Source organism: Hemiscyllium ocellatum, chromosome 29 (genome assembly GCF_020745735.1).
Source record: "Hemiscyllium ocellatum isolate sHemOce1 chromosome 29, sHemOce1.pat.X.cur, whole genome shotgun sequence".
Taxonomy (NCBI): domain Eukaryota; kingdom Metazoa; phylum Chordata; class Chondrichthyes; order Orectolobiformes; family Hemiscylliidae; genus Hemiscyllium; species Hemiscyllium ocellatum.
This window is the reverse complement of record NC_083429.1, coordinates 13,461,435-13,479,503: the sequence shown is the minus strand read 5'-3', so window position 1 is coordinate 13,479,503 and position 18,069 is coordinate 13,461,435. Positions and strand designations below refer to the sequence as shown.

At 44.0% G+C, this 18,069-nt stretch overlaps 1 long non-coding RNA gene across 1 annotated transcript; it reads left to right on the top strand.

Annotated features, from left to right (window-relative positions):
• Nucleotides 1-9,981: 9,981 nt before the first annotated feature.
• Nucleotides 9,982-13,264, top strand: LOC132829635 (uncharacterized). The gene is made up of 3 exons (XR_009646247.1): nucleotides 9,982-10,063; nucleotides 10,945-11,045; nucleotides 13,232-13,264. It is a non-coding gene; the product is annotated as an uncharacterized LOC132829635 (long non-coding RNA).
• The last annotated feature ends 4,805 nt before the right edge of the window (nucleotides 13,265-18,069 follow it).

The window sequence follows — 18,069 nt, the reverse complement described above, 5'->3', positions numbered from 1 at the left end:
GAAAACTGGTTCTATCGTCATTGTAATTTAGAAGAATGGGAGGTTGGAGAGGAAACAATAAAATTATGAAGGGAGTAGATAAGATAGAAGCAGGGAGGCTATTTCCCCTGGGGGCGGGTCCAACTACAGAGCATAACCTCAAAATAAGGGGGAGCAGATTTAGGACTGAGTTCAGGAGGAGCTTCTTCAGCTAAAGGTTGTGAATCTGTGGAATTCCCTGCTGAGTCCAACATTTGACGTTATCAACTTGAATGCCTTTAAGGCAAAATTAGATTTGTGAACAGGAAAGGAATTAAGGGTTATGGTGAGAGAGCAGGAATGTGGAGCTGAGGCCATGAAAAGATCAGCCCTCATCTTATTGAATGGTAGAGCAGGCTGCAGGGGCCAGATGAAAGTTCTTGCCTTGTGCCATCAAAATTGGCCTTTGCCCAATTCAGAACCTTAACTTTTAGATCTGGTCTATTATTTTCTGTAACTATTTTAAAACTAGTAGAATAATCAGAGAATCCCAAGTGTGGAAGCAGGTCATTCAGCACATCACATTGATACTGACCTGGAGAGCCTCCTAACCTCCCCCTGTAACATTGCATTTCCCAGGGCCAGCCAACCTGCACATCCCTGAACATTATGGGCAATTCAGCCTGGACATTCCACCTAACCTGCACCTTTTTGGACTATGGGAGGAAACCGGAGCACCCGGACAAAATCCATGCAGAAAACCCCAATAAGGTGATCATCCCTTTCTTATTTCCCAGTTCCACCTAATAACTTCACTGGGCATACTTCAGGAATATCTTCCCTAAGCAAAAACATAATGCTATCCAGAATCAAAAATGCCACTCCTCCCCCTCTCCTGTCCCCCTTTCCATTCTTCCAATAGCATCTATACCCTGGAACATTAAGCTGCCAGTCCTATCCATCCCTGAGTGATGCCTCTGTAATTGCTATAATATCCCAGTGCCATGTCCAAAGTCATACCCTAAGCTCATCTGCCTTCCCTGTCAGGTCTCTTCTATTGAAGTAAATGCAGTGCAACTGCTCGGTCCGACTTCATTCTGTGCCTTGCCCTTGCCTGCCTTGACTATTTGACTTCTGAACTGTACCAGCCTCAGACATGTCTCTTTCCTCACTATCTTCTTGGGTTTACACCCACTCCCTCACTGGTTTAATGCCTCCCGAGTATCACCAGCAAATCTCCCTGCCTGGATGTTAGACACCTTCCAATTCAGATACAATCCATCCTTCTTGTGCAGGTCAACTCTACTCCAGAGGAGATCATAATGATCCAAAAAACGTGAATCCTTTTCCCCTGCACCAGCTCCTTAGCCACTCATCCAGCACCTCCTCCTCCTATGTAATATGGACATTTTTCAAGATGTCACCATTTATTTCCCCACATTCTATATCTCCCATGTACTTCTTCACAGTAAACACTGATGCAAAATACTGGTTTTCTATCTCGCCCATCGCCTGCAGCTCCACACAATGGCTGCCTTGCTGATCTTTGCGGGTCTCTTATTTTCTCCCTAGTTAGCCTTTTGTTCTTCATGTATTTATAAAAGCTCTTTGGATTATCCTTAACCCTATTCGCCAAAGCTATCTCACGTCCATTTTTTGCCTCCTGATTTCCCTCTGAATTATACTCCTAATGCCTTTATACTCAAAAGGACTTTTTGGATTGGAATAAATGCAAAATATAACATCCTGACAAAACAAACGAGGGTAGGACTTACACTCAATAAAAGTAGGGCCTTGAGTAGTGATATGGGAACAAAGAGACCGAGGGCTTCACGTCTTTGAAGTTTGTGTTACATGTAGACAGGGTGGTTAAGAAGGTGCTCAGCACACTGACCATCATTATTCAGACCTTGGAGTACAGGAGTTGGGACGTTATGTTGAGGATGTACAGGACGTTGGAAGGCCCCTTCTGGAATACTCTGTCCAGATCTGGTTGTGCTGTTATAGGAAGGATATTATTAAATTGGAGCAGGTTCAGAAGAGATTGACCAGCATGTTGCCATGAATGGAGGGATTGTATTATAAGGAGAGGCTGGATAGGCTGGGAATTTTTTCAATGGAGTGCAGAAGGTTGAGGGGTGACCTTATGAGAGTTTTTTAAAATCAGAAAGAGTGTAGATAAGGGGGATAGCCGGGGAAGAGGGGGATTCAAAACTCGGGTGCATTCATTTTGGGAAGAGATGAGAAAGGTTTGAGAAAAGACATTAAGGTTTCAAAAAAAATGTGTGGAATGAACTTCCAGAGGAAGTGATAGCTGTGAATACAATTACAATATTTAAAAGACATTCAGATAAGTTTGTGAGAAGATTTGTAGCTCGGCTGCTTGTTGTTGTGGTTCTGTTTGCCGAGCTGGGAGTTTTTGTTGCAAACGTTTCGTCCCCTTTCTAGGTGACATCCCAAGCACTGAAGGTGTCACTTAGAAAGGGGACGAAACGTTTGCAACAAAAACTCCCAGCTCGGCGAACAGAACCACAACAACATTCAGAGAAGTACATAAATAGGAAATATTTGGATGGATGTGGACCAAGCGGAGGCCGGTACAATTAGTTCAGTTTGCAATTATGGTCGGCATGGACTGGTTGGACCACAGGGCATGTTTCCTTGCTGTATAACATTATGACTCCAATTCTCACTAACTCTAAATTCCTCCATCCTCAACTCTCCTGATCACTGTCACTTCATCCAGCCTCATAACTCATCCTTATTTATATAATTCCTCACCAGCCACAGAACGCTCCCTATCTCATGTCTCCAGTTTCTCAAATCTCTGCGATATGTGCCTTTCTTTAGTTCCAGCCTGGAGGATGCCCTCATTCACTCCGATTGGTTGGACGACTTGGTCCTCCAGTACTGCCCTCTGGCCCTATTGGCCTGCGCTGACATCGATCATCCGGGGCCCGTTGTGAGGTGAGTGGTGGGATCCTCCCTCTCTCTGCCCTGGGATGAGCTTCAACATTCACAGTCAACGGGGCAGTATCACAGAGCACAGAGGCTGGGGGCTATTCAGCCCATTTGGGATGTATCCTCTCCCTCTGGAGATGCTGCAAATCGGTCCCAACTCCCTTTCCATTTGCCCATAGCCCCCCCAAATCTTCCCTTAAAATGTAAAATTCCAAATCTGTTTATGAATAACTGCTGAGTCTGTCCAGCTGCCATTCAGACTGTTCCAGATGCTCAGAACATACTGAATAAAATAACGTTCACATATTATTTGCTAATTACCTGAAAATAGTTACTAAAATTGTGATATTGTTAACAATTCCCCTCTCTCTGCAAATGAAAATATCCTAGAAACAAATTTTTACTGGGTCAAAATCACTGCTTAACCTTCTCATCTCCAAGAACAAGTATCTGTGCTACTGCGAGCTTTCCACAAAAGAGGAACACATCTAATTTTCATTTATTAGTGTCATAGAGATGTACAGCACAGAAACAGATCTTTGGTCCAATTTGTCCATGCCAACCAGGAATCCTCAACAAATGGAGCCCCATTTGCCAGCAATTGGTCCGTCGTATTCAAAACTCTTCCTCTTCACGTACCCAATCGGATGCCTTTCAAATGTTGTAATTGTATCAGCCTCCACTACATCATCTGGCAGCTCATTCCACACACACACCACACACAGCTTGAAAACCTTGCCCCTTAGATCCGTTTTAAATCTTTGCCCTCTCAATGTAAGCCCATGCGATTGTTTTGAACCCACCTAACCTGGGGGAAAAGACCCTGGCTGTTCACCTTATCCATGCCCCTCATGATTTTATTAATCTCCATGAAGTCACCTCTCATTCTTTGACTCTTCAGGGAAATTAACCCTGGCCTACTCAGCCTCTCCCTATAGCCCAAATCCTCCAACACTAGCAAAGTCTTTGTAAATCTTGTCTGAACTCTTTCAAGATTCACAATATCAGAATAGGGAATTTCGAACTTAAAACAGAATTCCTGAAATGGCTTAATCAATGTCCTGTCCAGCCACAATTTGACGTCCCAGCTTCTGTACTCACAACGCATTGACCAATAAATATAAGCATACCCCAAACACCACCTTCACTAGCCTGCTTACCTGCAACTCTATTTTCAAGGAACAATGAACCTGCACTCCATGGTCTCTATATTCAGCAACATTCCCAAGGACTTTACCATTAAGTGTATAAGTCCTGCCCTGATTTGCCTTTCCAAAATCCAACAGCTTACGTTTGTCTAAATTGAACCCAGTCTGCCATTCCTCGCCCCAATGGCCCATCTGGTCAAGATCCTGTTGTATTCTGAACTAACCTTCTTCATTGTCCACTACACCTCCAATTTTGGTGTCTTCTGTAAACCTACTGACCATATCTCATATTCACATCCAAGTCAATTATTTAAGGACCCAATATCCACTCCTGCAACACGCTGCTGCTCACAGGCCTCCAGTCCACAAATCAACCCTCTGCACCACCCTCTGCCTCCTACCTTCAAGCCAGTTTTGTATCCAAATGGCTAGTTCTCTCAACATTTCATGTTATCTAACCTTGCTAACCAGTCTGCTTTGTGGAACATCGTTCAGTGTCCATATAGACAACATTCACAATCTGCCTTCATCAATCATCTTTGTCACATCTTCAAAAAAAAACTCAATCAAGTTAGAGAGAGAATTTCCCACACACAAAGCCATGCTATCTATCCCTAACCATTCCTCATCTTTCCAAATACATGTAAATCCTGTCCCTCAGAATCCATTCCAACAACTTGCCTGCCACTGACTTCAGGCTCACTGTTCTCTTGTTCCCTGGCCTTTCCTTACCACCTTTAAATAATGGCACATGCCTTCCAGCACCTCACCTGTCACCAATGACAATATAAACATCTCAGGGAGGGGCACTGCTATCACATTCCTAGCTTTCCACAAATGTCTGGGATACACCTTAACAGGTCCCAGGGATTTGTCCACCTCGATATGATTCAACACATCCAGTACTACCTCCTCTGTAATATGGTCAGGAGCCAGGCAGCAGTGGACAATTCATTTACTGAAAGGTCTGTGAACATAACAGTAAAATACTAAACAGAGCAAAAATACACTCAGAGACTGAGGAAGCTAGATAGTGAACAAGTGGACATCAAGGTGCTCAGAGGCGAATCGGAGCAGTTTTATGATCCCACAGTCAGAGATGTCTAGCACCGAAACAGACTCTTCAGTACAACCCATCTATGCCAACCAAATATTCGAACCTAATCTATTCCCATTTGCCAGCACTTGGCCGGCATCCCTCTGAACCCTTCCTATTCAACTGCCTTTGAAATGTTACAATTTTTGTTGCCCTTTAGGTCCCTGTTGAATTTTCCCCTCTCACCCTTAACCTATATCCTCTAGTTCTGGGCTCCACCACCCCAGGGTAAACACCTTGTCTATTTACGCTATCCATGCCCCTCACGATTATATAAATCTCTTCAAAATTACACCTCAGCCTATGACACTCCAGGGAAAATGGCCCCAGTCCCTATTATGCCTCTCCCTGCAACTCAAATCCTCCAACCCTGGCAACATCCTTGAAAATCAATTCTCAAACCTTTCAAGTTTCAGTGCCTCCTTCTGATAATAGGGAGACCAGAATTGCACACAATATTCCAAAAGTGGCCTAACCAATGTCCTGTCCAGCTCCTGTACTCAACGCTCTGACCAACAAAGGGAAGCATACCAAATGTCTTCTTCACTGTCTTATCGACCTGTGACTCTACTTTCAAGGAACTGTGAACCTGCATTCCAAGGTCTCTTTGTTCAGCAAGACTCTCCAAGACCTTACAATTCAGTGTGTGAGTCCTGCTCGGATTTGCTTTTCTAAAATGCAGCACCTCACATTTATCTAAATTAAACCCGATCTGCCATTCCCCAGCCCATTGGCACATCTGATCAATATCCCATTGTATTCTGACACAACCTTTATCACTGACCACAATACCAACAATTTTGGTGTCACCAGCAATCTTACTAACGGTACCGCCTCTATTCACATCCAAATCATTTAAACGAATGACGAAACAAATCCAGAGAAAAAAAATCAATTTCCCTGGGTGTGAATATGCTATGTGTAAATCCTGCCCCATGACTCTCTATCAGGGAGAGCTGCACATACACCCCTCTGAACTTTGCCCCCTACAAAGATGGCGGCTGCACGTGTCCAGTGAATAGTTGCCCCGAATAAAGATGGCGGCACTGACTCGAGTCAATCGCGAAATGAGGCATTTTCCGGTTTACTGCAAAAACGAGACTGTAAATTTCAAATTTGTCTTTTCCGATGTGCACCAAATGTTCGCAAAACCTCTCAGCCTAGACCGTCACCGTTTCCCTCCCGTTTCCTGCTGTTTATTTCTTTCCTTACCGACAGCTCTGCGCCCGCACAGCCGCGCTGTCCGCGAGGACGATCACGTGGTATAATCAAGTCCCGCCTCTCATTCACTCTGATTGGTCGGAGGGCCAACCGCCTCGCCAGGTCCTCCAGCCCCGCCCCTGTACTTCCATTGGTCCACCGCTGACATCAATCATCCTGTGACCATTGTTGGCTGGAGCATGCGCACTGCTTCCTGGCTTTTGTTGCTCTGCATAAGTTACAAGTGTGAGGGACAAAGTTAAAAACACACAACCACCTGATGCAGCAGCAGCAGCGCTAGTGCTTCCAAATAAACCTGTTGGACTATAACCTGGTGTTCTGTGAATTTTAATTTTGTCCATCCTAATCCAACACCAGCACCTCCAAGTCACGAGTGAGGGAGGAATGTATAACATAAGAACTAGGAACAGGAGAAGGCCATCCTGCCCTTTGAGCTTGCTCTGCCATTCAATAAGATCATGGCTGATCACTTCGTGGACAAGAACCATTTACCCATGTTCTCACCGTATTCTTTAATTAATTATTTCTGTTTTGAAAAAAAGCTACCTTAGCTTTAAACACGTTTACTGAACAAACATCAACTACTTCCCTGGGCAATGAATTCCATTGAGGTTAAGAAGTTCCTTCTCAATTCAGTCCTAAATTTGCTGCCTCTAATCTTGAGGTGATGCCATCTTGTCCTAGATTCACCTGCCAATGGAAACATCCTCTCTACTTCTATTTTATCCATTTCATTCATTATTTTATATGTTTCCATTCTTCTGAATTCCAATGAATATAATCCCAATCTACTCCGTCTCTGTTAAACCAACCCCCTCAACTCTGGAATCAACCTAGTTAATCTCCTCTGCACCCCCTCTCGTGCCAGTACATCCTTTCTCAACTAAGGAGATAACAACTACATGGAGTACTCCGGGTGTAGCCTCACCAGCACCCAATACAGCTGGAACATAACATCTGCTTTTAAGCACAATCCCTTCAGCATAGAAGGACAAAATTGCATTTGCCTTCAGAATTGATTGTTATAACTGGTGACCAACCTCATGCAGTAGAATACTCAGGTGCCTCTGCTTAGCAAAAATGCAACTTTTTAAAATTCAATTAATAATCTCTTTTTAATGTTACTCCAACCAAACAGTATGACATTACATTTACGAACATTATATTCCATATGACCGACCATTGCCCACTCACTCAATGTATCTATGTTCCTCTGCAAAGTTCCACAGTCCTGCGCACACTTTGTCCTGCTACTCATCATCGTGTCATAAGCAAACTTTAACACCCTAAATGTGGTCCCCAACTCCAAATCATCTGTATCAATTCTAAATAATCGCAGTCCCAACACTGATCCCTGAGGCACACAACTAGTCACTGATTGCCAGCCAGGATAATATGCATTTATCCACACACTTTGCTTCCTGTTAGTCATCCAATCTTCTATCCATGCTAATACTATACCCCTAATGCCATATACCTTTATATTATGCAACAGCCTCTTGCACAGCACCTTTTTGAAGGCCTTTTGGAAATCCAGGTACACTGCATCCACTGGGTCCACATTGTCCAACTTGCTTGAAATGTCTTCATAGAATTCCAAAAGATTTTTCAAGCATGACCTGCCCTTCATGAACCCATGCTGTATCTGTCCAATGGGACAATTTCTATCAAGTCCCTGCTATTTCTTCCTTGATAATAGATCAAAGCATCATTCCCACTATAGAGAAGAAGCTGGCTGGGGTATAATTACCCATCTTTTGTCCACCTCCTTTTTAAAACAGTGGCGTCACTTTTGCTGCTTTCCAAACTGCTGAGACTGCCATGAAGTCCAGTGAATTTTGAAAAATTACTGTCAGTGCATTTGCTATTTCTCCTGGGATACATTCCGTCAGGGAAAAGAGAATTTTCTATTATTAGCTCAATTACCTCCAACAGTCCAAAACTAGGTGTTCTGTAATAATGATAGCTTCCATATCCTCACCTACCTTTGTGTCTTTGTTAATTACTGGCAAGATATTAGTATCCTCCACTGTGATGTCCCGTAACTAAATGCTCCTTCTCTTTTTCCGAAAGACCAACGTTTACTTTAGCCACTCTTTTCTCATTATTTATGTTTATAGAAACATTTGCCATCTGTCTTTATAGTCTGTGCTAGTTTATTTTTCTCATGTTCGAGCTTACATTTCTTTGCAGCTCTTCTGTGGCTTTCTGTTGACCTTTACAGTTTTCCCAGTTCTAGTTTCATGCTGGTTTTGGCCACTTTGTATGCCTTTCAATTTGATCACGTTCCTTAGATACCCATTGTAGAGAACACCTTTTCTTACCGTTCTTCCATTTCACTGGAATATACCTTTGCTGAGGACTTTGGAAAATGTCTTTGAAAATCTTCCACTGCTCATCAACTGTCCCACCATAAAATCTTTGTTTCCAGTCTACGTTATCAAGGTTCTCCCTCATTCTATTGTAGTTCCTCATGTCCAAGCACAGGACCCGGAAATTATACTTTATCTTCACAGTCTCCATATGTATTAAATTCAACCATACAGTGATCACTTCTTCCGAGAGGATCCCTAACTCTGAGGTCACTAATTATTCCTGTCTCATTGCAGAGGGACAGATCTTGGATAGTTTGCTCCCTTGTAGATCCATTTCATACTGTTCAAGTAAAATATCACAGATACACTTAATGAACTCCTCATAGCTACCCTGACTAAGCTGGTTTGACCAAAATACATGTAGATTAAAATCACCCATGATAATAACCGTACCATTTTTACAGGCATTAGTTATTTCTTTGTTTATTGCCCATCCCAATATGATGTTATTATTTGGTGGCATATACACTGCACCTATCAGTGACTTTCTTGTTAGAATTTTGAATGCATCATTCCTGTTTCTCCTAATGTATGGCAAAAACAACAACTACTCGTATTGTATGGAATCTTTAACAATGACAAATCTCCTAAGGTACTTCATGGATGATCAAAACATTGATTAAGCAGAATGATTTCCAAAAAAATCTTAAAGGAGGATAGAATAGGTTAGGGAGACGATTTGACAGACTTCTGCCCTTGACACTTCCAATTGTGGAGTGATGCAGATGGGGCAGGTTGGAAAGGGAACATGCAAAGGGGAAATGGAGGAGTGCAGGCAGTGTATAAGGTCTTAAGGACAGAGGAGGTTCCAGACTGAGTCTGTCTGTGATAGAGAGTATGGCTGCCTCATGGAGTTTGAAGTTCTGCAACGGGTGCATGCAAGTCATGTTAGTCGAGGATAGTATAATGGTGGCTGAGATAGCTTTTCATGAGGACTCGTCTCCTGAGTTAGTGTGGGCTGAGGTTAGAAACAGAAGGGGAGAGGTGACACTGCTTGGAGTTTTTTATATGCCTCCACAGAGTTCTAGGGAAGTGGAAGAGAGGATTAGCAAAATTATTCTGGGTAAGAGCAAAAGTACCAGGGTGGTCATTCTCCATAAACGGACCAATAACCTCAGGCACATGCGCAGTTTGGTTTCCATGCAGAGCATGCGCAGTGTCACACTGATCAGGACAGAGAGAGACATGGAGCTGCTTTCTCCGGTAGCGGCTGCGATCGGCTTCAGAGAGCGGCGCTCAGAGCCGGGGTGTGGGAGCCTCGCTGGGAGAAAGGAGCGGAGAGAATTCACAAGTCCCAAATACAGGTTAAAAAACAACAAAAAAGCCCCTCCAGGCCCGGGGAAGGAGGTGGCGGTCTCTGATCGGGGAAGCGGCCCAGGGTCACGGCCGCCATTAGTTTGAGGGAAGAGGGAGAGCGGGCCGCAGGGTCGCCATCTTGAGAAGGTCAAGGTGCAGGAGGGCGGGGCTCTCGGGGTCTGTAGAACCATCAGAGGAAAGGGAAGACCCATTGTTATTGATGAATTCCATGAACACAGCGTCACTGGGCGGTCCCGCAGGAATCTCCTCTCTCAGTCCTGCTGTGATGTTTCACCCAGTCACAACCAGCAGCTCTCCTCCTCTCTCAGCTCCCCTTCTGTCCTTCCTGCAGCATCTGGGGCATTGAGCTGCCTGTCCTGTCCCTCCCTCAGCTGTTGTTCTGTAATACCTGTGATATCCCAGTCCCATTTTAGATTACTTCACTATAGACATGAAACATTTAATTCACATTCAATCATTTGCAATGGTGGGATTTGAACCTGTGTCCAGAGAACATTTGTTGAGTTTCTGGATAAATTGCCTCACAATAATGCCACTAGGCTCTCACTTCATCTGCTCACAGGTTGAGCATCCCAGTGCAACAAGAATCAAAACCATTTCTTCCTGCAAAATTATTTGATCCTGATCTCTGGTGATATCCCTCTGTATCTCTCCATGTGGGATCCCTCACTGCGTGGGTCTAATTGCTGCCTCTGTCAGCATCTCTCACTCTTGCAGCTACTCCAGATCCTGAGCCAACAAAATTCTCCACTCCAGAGAGATGAGGCAGCACAGGCCAGATCTCTGTGGGCTCAGTGCCATTCTCCATGTGTAACCCTCACAGCATCAGTCTAATTTCCCATTCTGCTTATTTCTGTGTCTTCTGCAGGTACTCAATAGAGTTGCCAACTGCTGGTTGGGAAGATGGTTAGTCAGCCGCAGAAACAAAGGTCAGGGAGGTCTGGAGCCTTCAATAAATCCTGCCACCAGGTAAGATCATTCACAGTGCACAGGACAGAGAGCAATGAGAGGGCTCCAAACATCAGCTAACAGGACATGACATAGATATAGTGCTGGAGGAGGAGGACAGTACAGTCACACCCCAGGCTCAAGCACCATCTTTACTTTAAGTTTTCTTGTACTGCGGCAGCATAGGGAGTTCCCATTTATCAATCCAGGCATGTGCTGTCTTAGTGAGCATCAGGACAACAGAGGGAAAGCAGGCCTCCCATGAGAGGGTAGTAATGCTGCCTGGGATCTTTCTGTTCCCTATTCCTTCTCTAAAACTGTATCTATGGCTTGTCTTGTGGACCAGTGTCTTCAATCATTCTAACTTCTACAACAGTTCCTAACTCTGTCATCTCCTCCCCTCTCACCAATTACTTCACATATTTGAAACCTTCAGTCCAGATGACCATCCATATCGCTGTAACGTGCTTCAGTCTCTACAACATGCCTTGTCTCGATAGTCTCCTCCTCCAACAACTGGAGACATAGGGTCTGTTTCTGTGCGGCATGACTCTTCGGCCTACGTTTACGAAATGGAATGCGTCGCGTTTGCCTGTGTTTGGCCCATATCCCTTCTAATCTTCTCCTCTCCATGTACCTGCCCAAGTGTCTTTTCCATATTGTAATTGTACTCGTTTTCACCATTTCCTCTGGCAGTCCATTCCGTCTATGCACCATTCTTTGTTGAAAATATTGTTCTTCAGCTCCCTCTTTAAATTCTTACTCTGTCACCTCACGTTTATGCCTCTAGCTTTGGACTCACCTAACCTTGGCAATTCACTTACTTAGGGCCTACACTGTTTCATAAACCTTTATAAGGACACCCCGTGGCCTCCTCTGCCTGAGGGAAATATTGACGACAATGTTGCAAATATCTCCAACTCATGTACTCAGTACTCAAGCCACTGAAGACAAGTGTGCCAAATGTTGCTTTCCCCACCCTGTCCCCCTGTTGATGCCACTTCCAAAGAACAATGTAACTGCACCCCTTGGTCTCTCTCTGTTCGACAAACTGCCCAGGGCCCTACCATTAACTGTGTTAGTCCTCCGTGGTTTGTCTGAACTAAATTCAATACCCGAATTAAACTCTATCTTTCATTCCTTAACCCTCTGGCCCAGTTGATTACCATCCCCTTCGACAACTATATTCTATGTCCACTCTTCCACTAATTTTGGTATCAACAAACATAATAACAAGGACTCCTATATTTTCACTCAAAACATTTATGTAAATGATGTACAACAGTGGTCCCAGCACCAATCCTTAACGCTCACTGCTGGTCAGAGGCCTCCAGTCTGAACAACAACCTTCTCCCACCACCCTCTGTCTCCAACTGTCATCCCAATGTGTATCCAGTTGGCTCGCTCTCCCTGATCCCTTGTGAGCCACACTTACTGACCAATCTATCATGCTACACCTGACCAAGGGTTTGCTGAAGCCAAAAACAACGTCTGTTGCTCTGCCTTCATCTATCTTCTCGGTCACATCTTGAACAAACTCCAGTCAAGTTTGTGGGACATGTTTTCCCAAGCACAAAGCCATGCTGGCTGTCCATAATCAGTCCTTATCTTTCCAAACGCATGTAAGTCCTACCTCTCAGAATGACCATCAACAACTGACCCACCCTGATGTCTGGCTCATCAGTCTGTAGTTCCCTGGCTTTCTCTTGCAGCCTTTCTTAATTAACATTATAACCTCAGTCAGACAGTCATACCGCACTTTTTAGTTAACACTACCAATACTCTAAAATTGATCTCGTCCCACCTGCCTCTTCCTGGATCATGTCACTTTAAACCTTTCCTATTCCTATACTAATCCAAATGTCTTTAAACATTGTGATTGTCCCCACATTCATGCCTTCCTTGGGAAGTTCATTCCTCACGCATCCAACCCTCTCTGTGACAATGTGTTCCCATGTACTTTTTTTTAAATGTCTCTCCTCTCAACTTAAGAATGTAGTGCCTTGTCTTGATACTCCCCTGACCATGGGAAAAGACAACTCCCATTAACTCTATCTATCCCCCTCATTATTTTATAAACTTCTGTGAGGTCATCTGTCATCATTCAGGTTTCAATGAAAAAATACCAACCTATCCAGCCTTTCTTTATAACTGAAACCCTCCATAACCAGCCACATCCCAGTAAATCTCATCTGAATCCTCTGCAGCTTAATAACATCCTTCCTATAACTGGGCGACCCGAACTGGACACAGTATTCCAGAAGAGGACCAAAGGATTGAGCAGTGAAAGCAAGTGTGGTAAGCAAGTTTTTTTATTAACCATCCTGTCTCTCCATGTTGCAAACTTAAAAGGATTATGTACCTGAACCCTGAGTTCTACAACACTCCCGAAGGTCCTACCATTAATTGTATAAGCCCTGCCCGTGTTTGTTGTACCAAATGCATTCCCTCACATTTATTCAGATTGAACTCCATCTACAGTTTTTCAGCCATTTACACATTTCATCAGCATCCCTTTGTAATCTCAGAAAACCTTCTTCACTGTTCACAATGCCACCCTCCGGTCTATCAGCCTGTCACACATAGCTCTCTATGGTACAAATATCTCTGCTAGGGGCCCTACAATGTCTTCACCAGCTTCCCACAATGTCCTGAGGTACATTTGATCAGGGCCTTTGGATTTATCTATCTTTGTGTTTTAAAATCTCCAGCACCTCCTTTTCTATAATGTGGACTCATTTCAAGACATTGGGTCATAGAGATGTATAGCACGGAAACAGATCCTTCGGGCCAACTCCTGCATGACATATCTAGTCACATTTGTCAGAATTTTGCCAATATCCCTCTAAACCCTTCCTATTCATACACCCACCCACATGCCTTTTAAATGTATTTCTATCAGCCTTCACTATTTCCTCTGACAGCTTATTCCATACACTCTGCAGGAACCAATTGTCCTTTAGGTCCCTTTAAAAAGTTCCTCTCACATTGTAAAGCTATGTCCTGTCGGTTGGGAAACCCTCAGCCTGGGGAAAAGACCTTGTCTATTGACCCTATCAATGATCATCATGATTTTAAAGTGAATTCAGCCCCAGCTTATTCAGCATTTCCCTGGAGCGCAAACCTACCAACTGTGACAACATCCTTGGTCATTTCTTCTGAACCCTTCCGTGTTCCACAACATCCTTCCGATGGCATTGAGACCAGAATGTCACACAGTATTCCAATAGTAGTTGGTCAAAACACTGTTGAATTCCCTGAGCTCCCCAGTATTTATTCACAGTTAGTTCCAAAGTGAAATATTTGTTTTGGATCTTGTAATTCCACACATCTTTGGCTTCATTGATCATTGAGGATACCGGTTTTGTCCCTTGCTCTTCTTTTGCTCTTAATACACTTGTAGAATCTCTTTCAATTCTCCTTAGATTTGGCAGAAAAAGTTATCTTATGTCGCCTTTTTGCATTCCTGATTTCAATGCTAAGTGGATTTCTACAGCCCTGATGCTCCTGAAGAGATTCCCTTGAGTCAGCCAGTTATATCTGACATGTGCCCCCTTTTTCCTGACCAGAGCCTCGAAACTCAGCCAGTGTTTTCTAATTCTGTCAGCATTGAGCTGCACACTAACAGGAACATGCTGGCGCTGAACGCTCCTTTTATCTCGGTTTTAAGATATTCCGACTTGCGAGACTTCATTTTACCTGCAAGTGGCCTCCCCATATCTACTTTAAAAATTCCTGTCTAATACTATCTTGCTCCATTGTATAACTTGAGCTTGTGGACCAGATCTGTCCTTTTCCATTGCTATTTTCAACTAATACAATTGTGGTGACTTTCCAAAGGGCTCCCCCACTAACACCTCAGTCCCGTTCCCGACCTTGTTTCCCAAGGGGAGGTCAGGTTTAGCCCCATTCTCCAGTTGGGCCATTTACATAATGACGGGAGTTTTCAGAACACACTTAACAAATTCCTTCCATCCAAATGCTTAATTCAGTAGCAATCCCAGTCCAGGTTTGGAAAGGTTAAGATCCCCTATCATTACAACCCTATTATTCTAACAGATATCTGAGATCTCCTGACATATTTGCTCCTTCATCTCCCATTGCCTATTGCTGTAGTATGACCGTAGTAAACTGATGACCAATTTCTATTTCTTAGTTCCACCAATATCGCTTAACTGGGCGATCCTGCATGAATACTCCCTCTAGGTACTGCTGGGATGTTTCCCCAATCAAAACCACCAGCTCTCTTCCTGTTTTGCCTCCTGTTCTATCCTTCCTGTAGACTCTGTCGTCTGGAACATTGAGCCGCTTGTCCTGTTGCTCCCTTAGCTGTGTTTCTGTAATATCTACAACATCCCAGTCCCATGTTCCCATCCATGCTCTGGGTTCAGCTGCCTTATCTGTCTGGCCCTTTGCATTGAAATAAATGCAGTTTAATCCATCAATTTTCCCTCATTGCCTGCTATGTTCTTGCCTGCCTTGTCTATTTATATTGCTCTCTTGAACATCTGTACCAACCTCAAATTTCTTTCTGGCCTTACAACTGTTATGGGTCCCACATCCCTGCCAGATGAGTTTAAATCCTCTCGAGCAGCTCCAGCAACTCTCCCCACCAGTATATGGGTCCCCCCTCCTGCTCCCAGTTCAGGTGTCTTCCCCACCCTGTCTGCTTGTGCTGACACCTTCAGACATTCAGACATCCAGGGTCTTGTCCACTAAGGTCCATGTGTTCCTCAATATTCCAGGAGGACCTACAATTCATGATGGATATCGTTCACTTATTAAACTTCCAACAGTGATCAGAAGTAAACTCCATCTGCCAATACTCTGCTCAGTTTATCATCTGATCGATATCAGACTACAGCCTGAGACCATCCCCCTCACTGTAGACAGCACCCTTACCTTTCATGTCATCTGCAAATGATTTCTTCTCTTTTCACATGCGAGATATTAATGTACATAATAACCAGCAATGGTTCCTGTACAGATCCCTGTGGTATTCCCACTGGGCAAAGGCTTCCAATCGTGAAAGACACCCTCCACCAATTGTGGATCCAATTTTCCAACTTGCCTTGGATCCCATGGGCTCTTCCCTTTTGGACCAGCCTTCCATGTGGGGCCTTGTCAAAGACCTTAATAAACTCCATGTAAACCACATCATCTGCACTGCCCTCATCTATGTCAGAGGACAATCCTCTACCAAATCCATACAGACAATCCCTAATGTATTCCTGTCCTTTGGAATGTTGATTCATTGTGTCCCTCAGAATTGTTTCCAATAATTTCCCTTGCCCCTGCTGTTGGACTACCTGCTCTGTAGTTACCTGGCCTATCACTGCTACTCTTGAACAAAGGAACCACATTAGCGATCCTCCAGTCATTCGGCACTTCACATGTGGCCAGCAATCTGGTCCCTTCCCTGCCATTACAGCCTGGGATATACTTTATTGTTACTGGGAATTTCTACACCTTTTTGCCCGTGAATACATTTAATGCCTCCTTCTCATTGATCTTAATATGTTCCAGAACCTCACCATCCCAACTGAAATCCCCGGCGACAATGTCTCTCCTGTGTGAATACAGCTGGGAAGTATTCATTGAAGACCTCACCTACTTCCTTTGGCTCCATGCACTGATTATCCCTTTGGTTTCTAACAGCCCCCACTGCTTAGTTGGGGATCCTCTTACTCTAACTGTACTTATTAAATATCTTGTGCCTTACCCTTAACATTATCTGCTAAGGATAATTTGTGACCATTGTTTGCCTGTTCATATTTTTAAGGACAACCCCCCGCCCCCAGCTTTCTATCTAATGCCTTTGTTATCCATTATTGATAGCGTTACCCACCTTTTGTTCACCCTGTAACCACATCTCTCTGGTGTCTACATCACTTTCATCTCTGTGTCACAAATCCAGCTACCTTATTGAAGAGACTTTGTCTATGCAGAAAAGAAAAATTCTGTACTCTTTCCCACAATTTCCTATCTCAAACCAATTCGCTGATGTAGAGTTCCAATTAAACCTAATCCCACCCTGTTCCTTTCTGCTTGTCTTCAGCCACATCCCCATGCTGTTCCAATTTCTATTTGGATTTGGAAAATACTTTGCTGTGGGTATGTCGTGCAAACCAGGTGAGGATGGGCAGATGTCCTTCTCGAAAGGACAAGTGTGTGGGTTTGTTGCAGTCAGCAATGGTTTCATACATTTTTATGGATTGTTAATTATAATATTTGATTTTATTGATTTCAAATTCCCCCATTTCAGACGGTGGGATTCAAACCTGTCTCCCCTTAACATTAGCTGAGGTTTTGGATACATGCCCTAGCAATAACACCACTAGGCCATCACTTCGCCTGCTCACAGGTTGCTCATTCCTGACCAGTTATAGCAGTGCATCATGAAGCTAAACCTATCCTCTTGTCACAATTGTTTGATCCTGACACCTTCCTGCACTCTGGTGCTATCACTCAGTATCTCTCCATGTGCTATCCCTTACTGTGTGGGTCTAATTGCTGCCTCTGTCAGCGTCTCTCACTCTTGCAGCTACTCCAGATCCTGAGCAAACACAATTCTCCACTCCAGACAGTACAGGCCAGGGATGGAGACTGGGATTTTCCAGATCTTTGTAGGACTCAGTGCCATTCTACACATGTAACCTTCACTACATCAGTGTAACTTTCCATTCTGTCTATTTTTCTGTCTTCTGTAGGTACTCAGGAAGTTCCTGACTCGATAGACTTCCCAACTGCTGGGTGTCTGGTCCGTCACCACATTGAAGACGGTTGGTCAGCCAGCGAGACAAAGGGCAGGGAGATCTGGAGCCTTCAATAAATCCTGCAGTGAGGTAAGATCACTCACAGTGCACAGAGCAGGGAGCAATGGGAGGGCTCCAAACATCAGCTAACAGGACATGACATAGATACAGTGCTGGAGGGGGAACACAGTACAGGCACACCTCTATCTCAATCACCACGTCTACTTTAACTTACATTGCACTGAGACAGCATAGAGAGTTCACAGTTATCAATCCAGGCCTGTGCTGTC